This window comes from Triticum aestivum, chromosome 3D (assembly GCF_018294505.1).
Source record: "Triticum aestivum cultivar Chinese Spring chromosome 3D, IWGSC CS RefSeq v2.1, whole genome shotgun sequence".
Lineage (NCBI taxonomy): Eukaryota > Viridiplantae > Streptophyta > Magnoliopsida > Poales > Poaceae > Triticum > Triticum aestivum.
In genome coordinates, this window is record NC_057802.1 from 278,811,851 (window position 1) to 278,829,110 (window position 17,260).

The following is a 17,260-nucleotide window of genomic DNA, read 5'->3' on the forward strand; positions in this document are numbered from 1 at the left end:
TCACTTCCTTCTTGGGCAGATATCCGGACTTAACAAAGTTGGCCAGGGTCTCTTCGGTGACGTTGGATTTCATCCAGTTGCAAGTGATGGGAGCCTTGGGAGGCATGGTGACGGTTGGTGGTCTATGAGGAAGAGAAAAGTGTCCGGGTTAATTATAAGCCGGGGATTATCATTCAAACTACAGTGACGGCTTATGAAGGGGACTAATGATATATATTGATATGGTGGGTTATCTAAGCTGTCGGGGCTTTCAGGTTAAGTTGGTCATCTACGGCTTACTGCAGTTAAGTCGGAGGATTTTACAGAGCATGGTTCTCTTTAAACCGGACATGTAAGCCGCCGAGATTCAATGGTTGCGTTTTTACTAAGTGTGGTAAACAGGTTTCACATACTACCGTAACTTTTTTTGGATCAAAATAGTCGGAGCAGAGAAAAATTTCTAGACCTAAAAAACAGAGGCAGGAGAAGTTCTTGAGGTTGAACACAGTTCTTGTGCAGTAAAAAGAGGATTTCTTGCAGATGAAATGAGTTCCGAACGTCTACCGCAGTGGTTTTACGCAAGGATAAAGATCAACCGACTACAGTGGTGACGAGGACTGCCGAGTTTCGGGGCAAAGGTGACGAACACGAAGAACGGGAGGAACCCTACCACAGATCTGTTCTAGCAAGGCAGAGAAGACTCACCGGAGTTGAGGAAGAGCGAAGGTCGCCGCCGTTATCTGGTCCGGGTCAGGGTGATGCAGCGGCCGGGTCGATGAAGATCAGGGGCGCGACGGCGGCGGCGGCGGCAGAAGCTCGGGCAGAGGAACGACAGCGCGAGGAAGAAGAAGGAGAGTGTGAGAAGAGAGTGCCGGGCCGGCCTATTTATAAGGTAAGTCATAAGTGGGCGCGAGATTCAAGGAGACCACGGCGTGGTTATCTCCCCCTCACGGTGCCTCGATTTTCGCAAAGACAGTAAAAGCAGAGATCCGTTGCGGATCTGGCGGAGTAAAAAATGGACTTAATGGAGGATGACGTCACGGCGGATTATCCGGAGTCCGGAGAATGACGTCACTCCGGGTTATGGCCTTCACACGAACGGTAAGCCGGAGATTTTTCTGTCGGCAGAGTTGAAGATTGACACGAGCCGGCTCAAGTCAATCTGGGGCCTAATGTTGAGGATATAGACCTGGGAGTTACCCGCCAGGAGGGCCGGGTTACACTAAGGGTCATTGCCAGAAGCCCGGAGCTAAGTTTCAAGATAATGGGCCAGAGATGGGCTGAGACCCGGCGATGGCTTATTGCCCATAGTTATCATCATTGTTATAGTAGACTTGTAGTGTAAGGCAAGTATTGTTTAGAGTCCGAGCCGGACACTCTTATGAGCCGGCCGGGACTCTAAGGGCCGCTGGGTGCCAACCTCCCTATAGAAAGGGACGACCCGGCAGCGGTTTAGGGGCGACAACAATCTGATCGAGAGCCGGGCATAGCTGTTTAGCTCCCTGGTTATCGAAACCCTGATTAATACCACCTCAACTGGACGTAGGCTTTTACCTTCACCGTAAGGGGCCGAACCAGTATAAACCCTCGTGTTCCTTGTCCCACTTAACCCCTTCAAGCTTCCCAATTGCGATGGCTCCACGACTAAGTCCTAACCCGAGGACATCTGCCGTGACAATTCCACGACAGTTGGCGAACAGGGATGTCTCACTATCTTGAACCTTATCTGCATTACTTCCTTTACCATTGCATAACAGGGTACTCTTCTCCAATATTTTATCCGCATTCTAAAAGAGAAACAAACAAACACATCTCAGGTTTACAATGTAGATGAAACTCATTTTGGTAAACCAGTTCAGTAGTAAGGTGGACAGGATAACAGCATGAAACAAACATATATCTATGTAGTATGGTCACTGTATGGTCTATATCATTCTAGTTTATGTTGCCAAATCAAGATAGATACAGTTCGAATTATATCTATTTAAGACAAAGCAGCATAGACAGAATATAAGTGTGGGAAACTACACAGCAATAACAACACTTGTAATGTGCATGGCATGAGAACATAACTGTTTAGTCAATTGAAACTGAAATCAACATAGAGCAAGTTACAACAGCAAATAGCCAAACACGTTGAAGAAACAGGTTTAAAACATACCTGTTACGCCATTGGAGTTTCAATTGCATCCTTCAAATTTGAAATTAGTTGGTATCAGTAAATACATTGATGCAAGAGCAAAGTGGTATGAACCATGGCTACGGAACCTGACCTGAGAACAATTCTTCTTCTGCTTTAAGCGTTGAATTCGGGTTCGGAGTGGCGGTCCTCGTGATTTGGGCACTGCAGTTGCCTTACTAACTGCTCGTGTTTGGGTGCTCTGTGGTGGAGATGGTGCTGTGTCAACGGGAACTGGGTGTATCTGCTGGGGTTGGGGTTAGAAGGGGTGTAGCTGGTTCTCTGTCCAACTGGGTAGGGGTACAATCCGCATGAGTGTGGGTTATGTGTGGTGGGGCTGGTTATTGGGCAAGTACAACCGTGGTTCTATCTGCATCGACAGGTAGCACGATCTTTTCTGAAGACCATGTTTTTACTCCCACAGATACTGCCATCACTCCCTCCAATTGAAATGGCTGATAAACAAGAAAAGTAATTGAATGTACAGACATTGTAAGATAGACAGGTGCAATGGATAGTAGGGAAGAAAACAGGGAATGAAATAATTCACATTTATGTTGTCTAAGCAAACAGAATAGCAGGACATAATTTCACATATATGATGGCTAATTAAACAGGATAGCATGACACAATCTCACATGTATGATGGCTAACTAAACTGGATAGAATGACATACTTCAAAATATGATGACTATGTAAACAGGATGACATGATATAACCACACGATGTGTCTATTAAAGTGGTTGGCATGCCATAAATCACAAACATGCCGTCGATGGAAACATGATGGCATGATATAATTCACGGATAGAATGGCATAATTTAAAATATGATGACTATGTAAACAGGATGAGATAATATAACTATATTATGTCTTTAGAAAATGGGTTGGCATGCCATAATTCAGATACATGTTGTCTATGTAAACATCATGGCATGACATAATTCAAATATATGATTTATATACTAAGGAAGTGAGCAGAGGGCAATCGCATATATGATGTGTCAACTAAGGAGATGGCATTCAATACTGTGTATATGATGTAAAAACTAAGCATTGCAATACAACATATGCATTATATGAGTAATATAACCCTGCTAAGTTTGAGCATACACCTCAGGGGGATAATAGGACTGGTCATCCGCCTCTGAATCCTCCTCTGAAGAGCTATCTGTAACCAGCAAGATATCTGCTTCAGCAGGTAGCATTGTCTGCTCTGAAGACCTTGTTTTCACTCCAGATTTCTCCATCACCTATTCAAATGGCTGATGCACAGGAAGAGCAGTTGAATATACAAACATTGTTGACAAAAGCAATGAGAAATACAAAAAAAGGACAACATGATATAATTCACATATATGACGCTTGCCTAAACAACATGGCATTGCATAATTCACATACATAATGCCTTGCAACAAGATAACATTGCATAATTCACATATATAATGTCTTGCAACAAGATGGCATTGCATAATTCATATATATGGTAATTAGACACTAAACAGGTGGCATTCACACAAAGCATGTCTAAACTAAGCAAATGACATAGCAATGCAAGATACCATACGCACGATATGAGCAACATAACCCTGCCAAGTTAGGGCATGCACCTCGGGGGGGGGGTGGAATATGACTGGTCATCTGTCTCTGAATCCTCCTCCGAGGAGCTATCGGTAACCAGCAAGACATGCGCTTCGTCAGATAGCATTGTCTGCTTTGAAGACCTTCTTTCCACTCCAGATTTTTCCATGACCATGCCGAATGGCTGATGCACAGGAAGAGTAATTGAATGTACTAAAATTGTTGACAAATTTAACACGTAATAAAAAAATGATGGCATGACATAATTCACATATAAGATGACTGGCTAACCAGGGTGGCATTGCAAAATTCACATATATGATGCCTGGCTAGACAAGATGGCATTGCATGATTCACATATACGATAAAGAAACTAAACATATGGCATTGACACAAAGCATGTCTAAACTAAGCAGATGACATCTTTAATGTATACAGTAAGCAATGCAAGGCACCATATGCATGATATTACCAACATCAGCATGCCAAGTTAGAGCGAAGACCTCATGGGGTAAATAGGAGTGGTCTTCTCCTTCTGAATCCCCATCAGAACAGTTATCTTCCTCTTGATTACGATCCGAAATGGGTGGAGGGGGGGCTGCCTTTGCGCCCACCATGGAACAACGTCTGCATGAAATTTGATTGCCATGCAAGGCTCGTCTCTTTTGCTCTACATGATCAGTTCCATTGTGTATAATAATTGGCATGCATAGGAATAAAACATAGTGATATTATGTAAGGAGTGCATGCACAAATCTAGAGTGATGGTAGCAAACTGTGGATAGACCCAAAACCAATGATAGCAGGCAGATAATAGCTTTAGTTAAAAATACAGATAATGGCTCCTTTAATGTTTGTTTGCACCCAACATGAAACTCATAGTAGACATCGGAGATTAACCAGATAGTAGACAGATAGTACTGATTGCTGCCCCAATATGTACCCCACAACCATTTAAAAACTCAAGTTTCATCATTAGTTTGGACCTGACTCGGAGTCTAATAGGTGAACACGACGATAATGTAGCATGTCATCATATTAAGCGACGCATAACGTAAGCAGACACGGAAGAGTGCGACCTCTCTTGCGGACCCGTGTAGTCCTCAAGGTCATCTGCTCAGTTGATGATGGTAATACAGTTGTCGTGGCTGCCGGCGGCGGGGAAGAAGATCTGAGGCGGCAAAAGACAGTCTGGAGAGCGGATCCCTGCTGTGCTGAACCCTTCCGTCGTTGGAGCAGCTGAGCTGGGGTGGAACACAGCGCCGCAGGAGCAGGACAAACCACACAAGGTTTTCTTTGACACATATCTGTAACAGAAGTAATTGAGTAAGGGCTTGTTTGAATTTGAGGATTCTAACAATGCAGGGATAGGAAATAGACAGGAATAGGATAGGAATGCACGTGCAAAACAGAGAATTTAAAAACATAGGATTTCTGCCAATCTGGGTGTTTGATTCACAACAATTGGAAGATCACAGGATGCAAAAAAGCATGGTGAGATTAAGTCAAACCACAAGAAAATGTACGGTTATAATGCTATTATGCTACTATCTCTTAGTCTTGTGCTTGATGAATAGGAATATGAAAAGGAGGAGAAGTGGAAATTAGAATTCCTACGGTTTTTCTTTCAAGGAGACACTAAAGGAACAAATCCTACAGTTTTCCTTTGCTCCATTCCTTTGCACCAAATTCATGAAAAGTAGTACCATAGGAAACTTTCCAATTCCAATGTTTTTCATTCACTTTTCCTTTCCAACACACACAACACACACACAAACACCATTTAGACTAGAGTAAGGTACACGTGCATTGCACGCATGAGATTTGGCAACCAAATTATGAATAAAGACCACATTATAGCATGCAAGCTTTGATTCATATATGCATGATGTAGATGTTCGTTTAATTCTTATAGTTCATTTCATTCAAAATCATCTAGTTTTTATAAGAAAGCTAATCTATTTTAAGATTCATGGAATTGTGCGTCGTAAGACATAAAGTAAAAACAAATAATGGCAAATCATGTAGAAAAACATTTGGGCAATTCTGATACGGAAGATTCTAGAATAAATAAGAAGTGCTTGTGTTTTGATGTTTGTGCATTATGCTTAAGTTCAACCATGGAGTCTTCTAGATTATACATGTGGCAAAATCTGGTGGAATCTAGATGATATCCAACGGCCAGTAGTGCTCAAATTTGCCATCTTTGGACCATCGGATTCGCCTCATCCAACGACCATCTTTCAAAGTTAAAGTTACCCGCACACAATATAAAAAATATAAAATATAATATATATAGGGGTATAGATATAGATATGTGATGCGAAAGCCGCCCATCATCTCTAATTAGAATAGTGTGTCCATGCACGGACGCGACGTGGCCAAATGATGTCTGCCATCGGTATCTCAAATTCAAATCAGTCCGACCTTGTTCAATGTGTATACATTACAACATGCTCGTTTCCAAACCACACCGCGCAGATCTCCGTTATATTCATGCATGCATGGGTTCCAAACATCAGGATCTCTTATTCAAATATTTGAATACAACTTTACATTGATTATGACCTCACCTATTCTTTTATACCCACACAGTAGTCTTCTCTTTATAATTGTACCACTAACTTTCTCTCGTGCATGCATGCACACACACTAGCAGTCGGCATTATCCATCGCACGCATGCAATCTTTTTCTTCAGGTCAGTCTCCCATGAAGGCACACACCCACACACATCCCCCTCTCCATCATATCGGGCATTCTTTATCTCTCACGTGTGCATGCGCAACGATCGATGTTCCTCTATGTATGTGTGTATATAGCTAGGTCTTTCATAGTTTTCCACACAAACTGATCAATCGATATATCCAGTGAGGTCTCACCCTCTTTCCCACGTCCACATCGATCAATCTATACCTCTCTATATAGGATTAACATATATAGCTAATACACCCACATTAATTATATATCCAACTCCCCCCCTCTCATCATCCATGCCTTCCGCTTCATCTCTCAAACGCGTGCACAATGGCGAAGACAGGGGCAGTAAGGGCCCTGCCCCCTCCCCCCCTAACATCACTATATATCGAGGCTAATATGAATGTGATCATTAGACAATTGCTGCTAAAAATGGTTTAAGTTCATGAATTGACCCTCCTCGTAAAGGATTAGCAATGCTTGGCCCCCTAGCTCATTTATTTTTCATGGCTCCGCCACTGCGCGCAACAGTGCACATGTTCGCCCCCTCTCTCTAAATATCGATCTCGCACTTGTGCATTCCTTCATAGTCTCCCTCCACTCGGCCCCTCGCACCATCTTCTAGCCCCCCACCGGATTTTGCCACATGTACAATCTAGCAGACTCCATGGTTGAACTTAAGCATAATGGACAAACCTCAAAACAACAATGGTTCTCTTTTGTTCTAGAATCTTCCGTATCATAACTGCCCAAACTTTTTTTCTAGTTGAATTGCCATTATTTGTTTTTACTTTATGCTTTACAACGCACAATTCCATGAATCATAAAATAGATTGAGGGCTTCTTTGATTCAAAGGATTCTCAAAGGAATTTTGGAGGATTCTAATCATTAGGAATTTTTCCTATCTTGGTTGTTTGATTCGTAGGATTGTAAACCATAGGAATTTTTCCATATGATTCATTTGCACTAGATTTCATAGGAAACATCCCATCCACTCAAACCTCTTTGAAAGAATTCTGCGTTTTTTCTATGCACAATCAAGCACTCGTACAATCCTGTAGGATTCAAGACGACATTCCACTATAATCCCATGTTTTTCCTATTCCCGCGTTCTTAGCTTTTTTATAAAAACTAATTGATTTTGAATGAGATGAACTATAAGAATTAAACGAAGGGCTACATCAGGCATATATGACTCAGAGCTTACATGCTATAGTGTGGTATTTATTCATAATTTGGTTGCAAAATCTGATGCGTGCAATGCACGTCTACCTTACTAGTACTTCGAGTATGTGCAAAACACGTAAATTTGAATACCAATGGCACGCTACGCAGTGTCTCTCTTACAGTTCATGAAGCCACATGGCACATGTGGAGGCGTTGTCGCGACCTCCTTGCGTGGATTGATCACAGTGACGTGTTGCTGGTTCCAGAAGAATGTACTCATCCTCCCTGAGCCATACTGGCGGTACATGCACGAAGCGAAGATGTGCACGCACGCCACGCACGCACTCATTCCCTCGCACGCACACGTGGGTACACGAGCGGACGCAATTTTGTACCAAGATCCACCCCATGTGATAACTTGACACGTGTAAAGTCGTTCACTTCATTGATGGTCAATTAATACAGCGCATGCAAATTGAGTGGACGTGAGGGCGGAAGAAAGACATTATTACTCCACTGCGCGCATGCGAGTAGTTAAATCGTGCGTTGCTAGTAGTACTTCCATTGGTCCCCTTCATATTTTGTGCCAATTTTTGACAGTAACATAATATTTACACATTTGAGCAGTGTAGTACTTGAAATTTATGTTCCGCTAAACTCATCGGGAGCCGTTTCGGGCCTCGAAACCAAAACCATCAATTAATCTTTACCTTGTTCCCATCACATACGAAAGCCTGCTCACACCTACTAGTACGTACCAAACCTGAACATGTTCCCACTATGCAGGTATTAGTACTAGTGCTAGTACTTAGGTTATAAAAAGGGGAACTACCTAACCGAAAATTACTCTACCTTTCCTCCTCATAAGTGCTTCTTCTTCGTCCGTCGTCGCCATGGCCGGTGAGCAGAGCTCTAGGTCAAGAACTACTCGTAACAAGGGAGCGGCAACCAAGGCTGCGGAAAAAAAAGAGAGGGCTTGCCGCCACGCAGAGACCTCGAAAGATCTCTCACGGGCAGGCGATGGCTCCCAGGAGCGCCCTAGCCGCGGAGGCGAACATGCCGAGCCGGCGGAGCTGGAGTCGTTATCCCTTGACGGCATGCCCAGTCAGCTCAATAAGCAGAAGGAGTTCATCCAAGGCTTGATGGAGTTGCTGAAGGAGAGCCTCGACGACATGCCCGCTGAGCTCAATCAGCAGGGGGAGTTGACCGCCGGCTTGGTGATGCTGCTGAAGAAGAGCATTGCCTCGGAGAAGAAGGCGACCAGCGAAATCCTGCGACTTCAGGAGGACAAGGCGAAGCTCTGCCACGAGATCGACCTGTTGAAGGAGAAGAACGCCGGCTGGAAGAAGCTGCATGAGAATAGTAGTTCCTCGATGAAGATGCTGCAGGCCCTCGTCATGGAACAGAAGGAGGAGTTGGCGAAGCTCCGCATCGAGCACCCGGCTGCTATCAAGGTACGTAATGCGGCCGTGGAACAGATGATGAAGGCTCGCGTCGAGAAATCCCGCGTCATGGACAGAATGAAGAAGATGTCGGAGGAGACGTGCAAGGAGATGGAGGTCGTGGAGGCGATGAAGAAGTAGTTACGACTCCGCGGCGAATTAGATCATTTGGGGTGATGATCTTCCTTCTTCTTTTGCTCCTGTGTTTCATCTTTTGCTTTGGGTTTTTCGCCGCACGTGTCACGTTCTCTGCGAGGCATGAATAGAACAATGGTTTTTTTGAGGGAATGAATAGAACAATGCTAACAATGAGATGACTAGCAAATTAGATCATTTTTTATCGCCATATGGCACTGGGCTGCCGTGTTTCGTGCTCCTCCGTCGCAGTACTACTCCAGTGGAAAACTTGAGTATACCGCACGGTTCTTTGCTCCTCCTCGATCAGGTCGTCGGCGCATTTATACGAGCAGTCAAATCACAAGGCCTCGCCTTCCAGCAGTAATGAGCCGTCAAATCACAAAGGCCCTCGCCTCTCGTGAAACCGACCAAGCTAGACTGCCCCGCCCTCTAGCCTTTTGAAAAATGTATACTTTTCTACAGCGGTAGTATCGATGGATTGCGCCATGGAGAAAAACTTGAAATTAAAAAAAAGGTGGTACATATAGAGAGCGCTCGTCGCCAAATTATGCATATAGTGCTATTAAAAAGGCTAGTCACAATAATGGTGTCCAGCACAACCCACCCCTCAAATAAAACTAAGGGGGTGCTAGGATACGTTTTAGTCCCATGACTAAAAGTAGTGGGACTAAAACATGCTAGCCTCACCCATGCTTGGATCCAAATACTAAAAAGGCTAAAATCTAGTTAATGAGCATTTATTATCCTCCAAACCGTCCAATCCAGAACTCGCATGTGTTAAAGGAGAGGAGTTAAATGAGTAGAGAGAGGACTAATCCACAATTTAGTAGGGGTACCCCTGACTAAAAATTTTTAGTCTCAAGATTAGTTTTAGCCCTCTTTAGTCAGGGGTGCTTGGAACTTTAGCCTCTTAAAGAGACTATTTTTAGTCAGACTAAAATAAGTCCCTTGGATCCAAGCACCCTCTAAGCATCCTGGAATTCTTTGACAAAACTAAGCACCCTGAAATTCTTTGACAACTAAACTGCTGGCTATATGATGTTGGCCATATATATTGTACGTATATAATGTGAAGAAACGAGTGGTAGTACTATACCAACTAAAATATCAAATGTAAGAAATACTAGTATGTACGTACTGAAGAGTTAAAGTAACGAGAAGAAACATAACATAGTTCTGCTGGGGGCTCAGCACAACACACCCCTCAAATTAAATTAAGCACACCTGAAATTAAACTTTGCAACTATTCTGGTAGACACTGCATTAGAACCACCATGAGCAATGACACTGCCACCTTACTCGGAGTCCTCGTCCACGTCCTCGACTTCGTCCTTGTCCCTCTTCCTCTTGGTCGATACTTCTTTGCTTGAACCGCACACTTGGCTGTTGCTCTTCATCCAACCCTTGTAGATATTGAAGCAAAGGTAGCCATCCATTGCAGCATAGTGGATGTGGTCTATATCTAGTACATTCCGCTGCCATGCATGACGATGAAATGTGTATGGAGGTTTCTCCAGTTTACCATACGAAGGATGAACCATGGCTCCTGCCAGGGTCAGCATTGAAGGCTGACGAGAGGACACCAGCCGATTCTTCTAGAGGTCGAAGGTGTTGCCTACAACGAGGCCTATCCGACATAGGACTTCTTTGTCGTTACCAAAGTCTATAGTAACGAATTTGACTAGGTTGCTCTCGAGGAAGTCCTTAAAATCCTGGCACTCAATGTCGGCATGGCATATGTGGTAGACCAAGCATAAGTCATGCACGCAAACCTGGATCACGGCGGGCTTCTTCCTCTCTTCGTCCTTTAGATCCTTCTCTCGTCCCAGGACTGTGGTGTACTCAACATCTAGCCCAGCGACCCACTCATCATCTGAGTCTTCGGACATGCGTCTGAAGCGAGAAAGGCATCCTTTCACCGTCGCGGAAGAACGGGTGTAGATGACGTCGAACTCATCGCCGGTGATGGTTCTAACCTTGTACTCACCGCCGATCATGGAGATTTGGGACGCCATGGATTTGGGAGGAGGGGTAGGATTAGTGGAACTGCCGTAATGTGAATGGACGGGACGACTAGGAGCGAACCGCCGTAGTATTGAAGGACGTGCGGGGACGAGTAGGAGCGAACTGCCAGCGTGCGAACGGCAGGGTAGTGTCTTTCCATTCTCCCATGATACGGGCTTCCGAGAGCCCTTGGATCTGAGATCGAACGGTTGCATGGCGTGATTCTAGACCTATGGGTGAATATCCTATCCTGGAGGGTTATTCTGCAAATTTTCAGCAACTTAGCATGCGACCGTTTGATCTCCGATCCAAGGGCTGCTAGCAGCCCGTATCATGGTCGCGCCTACCACGACCGTCGCGTCGCTTGCGCGGTCCCGCCCTTGGAGATTTAACACGGTGCGTTAGGCTATCTGATGTTGGCATGTCATACATAGTCATCACTTAGTCACTCATACTACAACAAGGTTGGCTATAAGGTTCGCTATAAGTGTATTTTTTACTCCTCTCTATCTCTATCTTCGTACTCCCTCCATCCCACAATATAAGAATGTTTTTGACACTAGTGTAGTGCCAAAAACGTTCTTATATTCTGGGACACAGGGAGTACTAGTATTTATTGCATTTGCCAAGGAGTGGCCTCTTCCAATGAAATGGTGTTGCTAAGTTTGCATCATTTAACTAGCTATAGACTCAAAATTGTCTTTTCACCTAGGTACACGCGCTTAGCAATGTTTCTTCCTTGGGTCACCAAACTAGTCTCTCTCTTCTTGATTAACTTGCCACATCAGACTTTATGCCTATGTGGCAAGCTTAAGCACCTGTAGGAGCAAGTAAAAGTAAGTACAATAGTGCGCTTTACATGGCATTTTTGCATATGTGGAGGAAAGAGAGGCAAGGAAAAAGTGGAGAAGTGGGCTCTCATGCAAGAGCCAGCCTCTACTACATGGTGGAGCATTGGGAGAGGCACCTGTATGGAGGTGGTCAGGAATCGGGAGACTCACGCCGGTCGTAGTGCCGCAGTTAAAATGATAATGGCAAGTCAAATCACGGGGCCCCACCTGTCCAGCAGTAACTCGCTGTCAAATCACACGGCCCTACGTTTGCAGCAGCCTACTCCCTCGTCTTCTCGCGTCTCTGTCAAACCGACTAGGCGGAACTGCCCCGCCGCCTACTGCGTAGGAAAAGCCCCACCCTCGACTTTTAAATAGTATACAGTATACTAATTTTGTATCCATGGATTGCGCCCGCGCCATGGAGCAAAGCGTCTAGAAAACGGCGGTACACATGTACGGAGTATACAGCAAACACATCGCGTTCGTGTCGCACCCCAGACGGTCGCTCGGTCTGCCACGCTGCTCTCCAAATGGAACGCGCGTCATATTGCGTTTGCACACACATGTGGGACGGCAATTGAGAACCGACCATAGGCACACTCCCCGGCCCCGCAAGTCGGGTGACTTAATAGAAGAGGGAGACGAGCGATAGTACTAGAGAAGTGTTGTAGTACGTTGGTGCCTGGACGATCCCTACAAGACAGGGAAGATCAGTTTGTCCATGCATGTGACCAAACTCCAGCAGACACGCCTGGATTGGCTATCGTCTAATCGTGCAGGCTGTGTTGTACATGGCTGTAGTTGTGGTGAGAAATCTAAAAAAAGGTTTCTTGTCATGTCGCAAAATTAGGTGTCATGTGCTTTGGATCACTGCGAGGGTTAAACAGTGACAATTGAGTTGGGCCAGTCATTGGGGGCACATGCACGAATAGTGACTACTCGGCTGCCATCTAGGTCAAGCCGGCTATGTTAATTAGGACATCTATCGACGGACCCCTTTTCTACGAGTTTATCTTTAATTTGAGCTTTGTTCCTCGTCTAGTTTGTCCCTCGGGATTCATGTTGTCTCCTTTGGGCAGTGAGGTTATGATTTCTTGTCATGTGGCATTTTTTCGTGTTATATGTTATAATCCGGCGCTTCAGATCAAAATGACGACAACTGCGCCTCCGGGCCACGTGCATGAAGACTTCTCGACAGTCATTGACGAGGTCAAGCCGGCTCCAGTAGACAAAAGAAAACTAGTACTACTCCACTATATAGGCAGGAGCCTCCACGCTTGCTTGCTAGTGTTGCTCTCTTCACACTGTCTCGGCCTCTCCAGATCTAAACACGACATCGGTGGCCACACACACACTCTCTCTCTCTCTCTCTGCTCACCGCTGGTCACATATCCAGCCGGATCCTCTCCGCCGGGGAAGGTGAGAAGGTGCAACGTTCACGCGGTCGTCCTCGGCGACGGCTCTTACCCACTGCCGGGCACGTCCCGATCAGCCTGCCTTGCCGTTCTCTCCCAAGCACCGCTGGCGAGGGAGGGCCTCTGACCCCTTCTTCCTCACTGCCGTAGTGTGGGTAGATCCGGCCTCCCGCCGCCCACCTAGCGACATCCCGGCGACCATCAGGTATAACTTCCTTCGAAACCGGCCTTGCTCTACTTCCCGAGCTCCTGATGTCGCTGCATTTGTATCTTTTACTATTTCTCGGGCCCCCTCGTAGATAGGATCGATCGGCTGTTCGAAAACCACCTAATTTTTTACGTTTAAGAGGTAAAACTTGTTCATGCACTCGAATCTAGTACTACTTGGTTCAAACAAGGAAGAAAGGGGGTGGGGTGGGGGAGGATTTGTTACCTGAATATAGGACTTGGTCGAAAGAGGAAATAATGGGGGCGAAAAGTAGCAGAGACTGGCTATCCAACTGGTCTCTAGGTCTAATATGGAAATAAAGGGAAACGCAGTACAAACTCAATATAAACCCGATCTATTGGTTGAAAAACGAAAGAAAGTGGGGACTGGGGGACAAGTCAACAGAGTAAGTCCAGCACTAGATTTGCTAGCCTCACACAGTATAAGGTGGCTATACCGAACAAAAATGGGACAAACCCAGATATCCTGTTCTGATGTTTGTTGCCCCGAGCCACTCTTATATAATGCCACTGGTAAAATGTAGCAGTCGCACTGTTAAAAGTAAGGACACGTTAAACCAATGTTGTTTTCAATGTAATGCCTCTAGTAATATGAATCAATGGCACTTCTGTACATGTCCTGCTAAAATTTCCCATTAAGATAAGTTGGTTCTTTTCGTTAGAAATGCAACTGTCCTGGTCCGCCTACTCTCCCGTGCCCAAAGTAATGTCGTATTTAAAGGTTGTCATAGTTAATCCTAATGCCCACACTAATATCTAGCAATGCCAGTGCTTTAGAAATTGCTACTGTCCTTGTAGGATTTCCATTCAGACAAGGAACATGCTTCTTTTCATTTGATGCATGTTTCATCACTTGTTAGTCACCCTCCTTTCCACCTTTTTTGTGCAAACAGAGATATACATTTCACGCTCGATCTTGGTTGAACTGCACAAATGATATCCAAATTATAGTTGAGCATTCCAGGAGCTTCACAACCAACCTTGATGTTGCTCAATTTTATTGCAACTAATGAAGAAGAAGCTCGGTGGGTTTCATTTTCTGATGGAAATGGAACCGGGGCTGGAGCCCTTTTCTTAAAAAAATTGAAGAAGAAGCTGCTAGCTCACGGGATATTGCTTCATTTTAGGTGAACTGCACCAAAAGGTCCCATGAATTGAATCATCCATGTTGGTGACTGAAAGAGCCAGCTTCAGCATCCCAGTCTAAGCACCCCCGGCCTCCATCCTTGCGACGCACGGTACACCTCGTTTGCCACCTGCTCGACCCTAGTGTCACTGATAAAATGAAGTAATAATACAGTTAAAATAGAGCGAGTGTCATCTCTATCATTTCATTTCCAATGTAGATAAAGAAAGTGCTTCTCTTTGTTAATGTATGTTTCATCAACTAGTCCCATTGTTAATGTTTAAGCGTTTCTGCAAACTGCGGTGCTTAATTTTAGTTGATATGTACAAAAATAGAGATTTGAATGTCTCAAGGTGCCTCCTTGTACTACCGCTGTACACTGATGTTCATCACTGGCAGAAGGTGTATCTGGGACACTTGGGACGATGTCCAATATGAGGTGTACTGTATGAGGCGTCGCAGAGCCCATCTCGCCCTCGCAGCATGGCATACTATGATACTATCGCAATATTTTCTTCTATTTATTTTGTGTGTTTCATCAACTAGTGCCACTATAATGTAATCACGCTTTTTCATTATCTGTGCAAACAGGGTTATTCAGCTGCATTTTGGTGCAACTGCACAAATGTGCGTATGGAACCGGCATATATGCAGAGTGCAAGGTGTGCCAAGTAAAAATTACCGACACCAACCATGCTGCATGCATGCATTGGCATCCACCACCACCAGTGGGAAGTGTGGCGCTCTCTGTGGACGGATCTTTCTTGGTAGCAAATCATCTAACCAAATACTAGTAGCTTATATTGGCAGTTTTCTAGGGAGTACTCTTTTCTGAAAGAAGCACCAATCTATTTTTCTTTATTTTTATACTGTGTCACAACTTTGACCCAAAGGTCCAGAGCTATTTTAGGGTGATTGGCGTAGTACTCGGAGACTGATTGTAAGCATGATTTTCATTAGTTGTCACACTGATTGTGAGCATGAGCAGGTGGAAGATTAGGTTAGTGCGAAGCTTACCTTAAACCCTACCGCCGCCGTTGAAATGAGGCGAGCGTCGAGGGAACCGTGGAGAACGGCGGGGAAGCGACGTCGCGCCATCCGGCCTCCTCTTGCGGTGGGAGAACGAATACTCTTGTGGCTCTGGCTGGCTCTGCACCCTCACGAACGGCACACCATACTCGATCGATTCGTTATCCTCTGGGTGCTCGACCTTTGACCTGTACGCCCACCAACTCCGCCTGACTGTCGCCTCGGGCGAATCTGTCTGCTCCATCGCCCAGAGGAGATACTCGATGAACTCGGAGGACTGCGGTGTGACTGCCGCTGAGGAGTACATGTACAGCGCCGCCCTCATCGCCGCCGTCTCGCTCTTTCGCATACATTGCCACATGGCCCGCACCGTCCTCGAAATCTCCCACTCATTGTCAAACCAACTAAGGATCTCCTTCAACCTGGCTAACTTTGCCTGGTCGCCGCCGGCGATCTGCTTGATTCGCTGCTGCATCATCTCCATAGATGTCCTTCTGAGTGGTCCGGTGCTAGCTTTGGAAGATGGTAGGAAAGACGGTGGTCTTGCAATAGAGAAGAGGGAGAGGCGAGACGGTGGTTTTGGAATGGACATGATGGAGAGGAGAGGAGGTGGTTTTGCAATGGAGAAGATCAGAAGAGGGAGAGGCGAGAAGGTGGTTTTGGAATGGAGATGATGGAGAGGAGAGGAGGTGGTTTTGCAATGGAGAAGATCAGAAGAGGGAGAGGCGAGACGGTGGTTTTGGAATGGAGATGATGGAGAGGAGAGGACGTGGTTTTGCAATGGAGAAGAGGGAGAGGAGCGTGCGGCAGTGATTTAGGATTGGACGAGAGGGCCGGTGCGCTGTGACTGGATCAAAATCAAAATCAATTTACCCTTCAATTAAGAAGCGACCCCACATTAACTAGTCTCCCTTTTATTCTGGGTCATAATTGACCATGATTTTCGCACATAAAATATATGTTATACGTTGCAAAAATAATATAATTTGAAAGTACATTCAGATACGAACCAAACGATACAATTTTTGGTGACATGCATTCACATTTTGCTTGTCAAATACAGTACGTGGTCAAACTTTGACCCAAAATACGCAAAACAACAAAAAAATACTTCCAAGACCAGCGCCGCTCTTCCGCTCTTCTCCTCTTAAACCACCGCCGCTCCTCTCCTGTTCCGCCGCTCCTCTCCTCTTCCATTTCAAAACCACCGCCCCTCCTCTCCTGTTCCAGTCCAAAAGCAGCGTCGCTCCTCTCCCGTTCTAATCCAAAACCAGCGCTGCTCCTCTTCCATTCAAAAACCACCGCCGGCGAGTGAAGGTGCTGTGGAGAAGTAGATCGATGGAGGAGTGCAACCGATACGTGAGGATCGCAGACGGCGACCCTGTGAAGCTAGCTAGGATGTTGGAGATACAGTCTTGGTTTGACAACAAGGATCAACTAGC